General features: G+C 38.7%; 1 non-coding gene across 1 annotated transcript; it reads left to right on the top strand.

Annotated features, from left to right (window-relative positions):
- The first annotated feature begins 152 nt into the window (after positions 1-152).
- On the top strand, positions 153-220 carry Smp_tRNA_01904_Pseudo_CGA.1.1. Its single transcript has one exon. It is a non-coding gene (tRNA).
- The last annotated feature ends 2,984 nt before the right edge of the window (positions 221-3,204 follow it).

Below are 3,204 nucleotides of genomic sequence, written 5' to 3'. Positions count from 1 at the left end.
CAGTCACTAGTGAGCATATGATCATTATCACAAGGGGGTTTTTTGTGGAGATTTAGTAATTTTATAGTTAAGATCATGAGTCAGTACATTGGAAGTTGGTTGCGCAATTTCGTGGATTAGTTGGGGTTAGACATTAACACCGTTGGATGCCATCTCAGTGGTCTATCGGTTAAGGTCTCCGGATCGAGACCGGTAGGTCCAGGGTTCGAATCTCGCGAGAGCGAGTTCGTGGATGCGCACTGCTGAGGAGTCCTATAATAGGACGAAACGGCCGTCCAGTGCTTCCAAATTTTCGATGGTGGTCTAGCCTCAATTGACTCATGATCTTAACTATAAATCTTAAGAATTGTTTCCGGCCAAACAATCAGGATATATTATAACACCTCGCATTTAATCAGGTCAACAAATATGTGATTAGTTCAAAAATTGTTTGAGATGCATATTTACGACATTTATTACGACAATGAAATACATCGAACGAGGACTGCGATTTCTTTGTTTGAGCACTACCTCTTGATTTATCAACGGTACATTTGAGGACATTTCCTGCACGATGATGAATTCATAATTACCATTTATAGCTATAGAAGCAAAGCTATGGAAACAAAGCAATTATCACTATAATATGTCGGTCAGGTCTACCATGATGCATGTGTCATGTGACTTAGTGAAATACTGTTCACATTGGATATAAATTCTAATTCGCGAAGGGTCGGCAGGGCATGTGTTGTTGTGAAGTATCATCAGGTAGGTGATTTTATTTGTTGGATTCTGTAATAAGAATTGCCTAACATTTAAGGTTCCTAGAATCTCATTTCAGGATTAGCAGACATTTAGAGGTGTCATGTGACTCAGTGAATTACTTTCCTTATTGGATATGAATTCAAATTGGTAAGGGTTGACAGGGACAGTGTTGATGTAAAGTAATATCACGTAGGTGACATAACTGAGTAAATTCTCTATCTAGCATGGCCAAACATTGAACGTTCCTATAACCTAACTTGTGGATTAAGCTACACTTAAGGTGCTAGAATATTTGATTCATTTTCAAAAGAGCAACATACATCAATGCAGCGAAAATAGGATGAGATCGATTTTATTTTGCAAACAGATTGTGGCTGATTACTCTTGAGTCTGAAAACTTTACAGATAAAGTAACTCACATTGAGAAATGGTTTGGAGTGGGTTTGTTTCAACCATGACAACGGGATACACATTTCGTCATCATGGAATTAATTTACCGGATGTCAAGGAAAATTCAATAAATGTTTTGAAGAAGATGATAAGTTTATTTTGAATCTCCGCTTTCATAGAGGGTCAAGCACAAGTTGATTACATCAGGTGTAATAGTCCACGTTATGATGAGTTCCAAGAATCTGAAAGATAATTAATCTGTGCATTGATTCTCACCTTGATTTGTCTTTTAATATCACACTTCTAAGAATAAAGGTGTGCTATTCAATGAGTTGTAGACACACAACTTTCAACATCAAAATACATGACTAGTTGATATAAATGTTGCGAGTTATGTAACCTATGAAGCGTTCAGACTGAGAGGTCTGTTTCACTACCTGTTCCGTAGACAGCGAATTGTAGGAGTACCTAAGTCTATTACCGCATGTATTGTAGATAACACCTCACTAATCATGCTAGGAGATGGATCGAATGATGTATTACCGAAGGATTTTTAACTTTTGACCTATGTTCCTGCTTAAATTCGTTAAACTTGTTGTCCTTTGTGCAGCCTGTAGATTTTAAAAGATGCACCGGACCATAGACATGAGTTAACGAGCAAACAGAATTTGACTTCCATGGGTCTATTGCATGCGAAAAATTCATCCCAGTCTTAGAGTTTATTCAGTGAGCGCATGACGTCCCATTCAATAAATATTAGATCAAGTATATTATCAAACCTTTTGGGGGTACAAACCCACTGTGATCTGCAGGGCAGGTAAGGTTTGTCGAAAATTCATCACTACTTACCGATACTCCATCTTATGCCATGATGATTGAAATCTCCAGTGATAACCTCAGTTTTGCAGCTAAAAGCAGATGCATGTATAAATGAACTGGCAATATGATCATTCACATTATTCAAACTACCAGAAGCTATGTATATAAATCTCAGGAGTAAACTATGATTCTGGATTTTGATATATATCTAGACCTACCAAGAGGGATATTCAGGTAACTGCCTATATGTTTATTCATTACCAGAGTATTCTTAGCATATATGAGACAACCGTTCTCTTGCATCGTTTCTCCGTCACTGTTGGGGAAGTCAAATCCCCAGAACTTACTTGGTAAATGGCTTAATCTTGTAGTTTTATTTTGAAAATTTGAATTTAGCTGTTTTCGCGCCAAAAGCGCTCTTTTTACCTTCACGTCATATTTCCCACCTGTAAACTATCTTAACCGCTATTGGTCCATTGTTTCTTTATGTGTGCTATTTACTAATGATGCTCAAGGACAATTTGTTACTGTATAAATGCGCTTTACTTTTCGCCTTATTTGATTGCTTGTACTCGGCTGCTTACGGAATACATACATATTCCCCTACTTGCCTTGGACTTCTTCATCTAGTTAGGGGGGCCTGGGACAATCGATTAGAATAGCTTATCGTGTCATTGTGTCATTGGGTTTCGTTCGTTACTGCGGAATCGATTTAGTGTCAAGCATAAGAATTTGCGACGGTGGTTTGGAAACATGGATCCCTCTAGACTCGAATCAATACTTGAACAGCAGCTGACGATCATACAAATGCTGACAGACATGAAAGTTTCGCCCTATACACAGCCTAGCACAGCTAATGCAACCACAGCACCATCAGTAGACGGCATCGCAAATAGTATTGCTTAGTTTCATTATGATCCTGATGCAAACGTTACTTTTGACATGTGGTTCCGGTGTTATGAAGACCTATTTAAATTTGATTTTGCTAATCAAGATGATGCTTGGAAGGTATGACTGCTACTTCGGAAGTTGGGTGCAAGTGAGCTGGACAAGTACTGCAACTTGATCCTGCCATTGAATCCACGTGATCGCTCTTTCGCAGACACAGTCCAGACACTAAGCCAACATTTTGGGGACAATTCATCATTGTTTAAAACCCGTTACCGATGTTTGAAGCTGGTTATGAACGAAGACGATGACTTCCTTACGCATGTGGGCATTGTTAACCGTGAATGCGAACGGTTCCGGTTA

This window comes from Schistosoma mansoni (assembly GCF_000237925.1).
Source record: "Schistosoma mansoni, WGS project CABG00000000 data, supercontig 0181, strain Puerto Rico, whole genome shotgun sequence".
Lineage (NCBI taxonomy): Eukaryota > Metazoa > Platyhelminthes > Trematoda > Strigeidida > Schistosomatidae > Schistosoma > Schistosoma mansoni.
The sequence above is the reverse complement of the archived record's forward strand: the minus strand, read 5'-3'. Positions and strand labels throughout refer to the sequence as shown.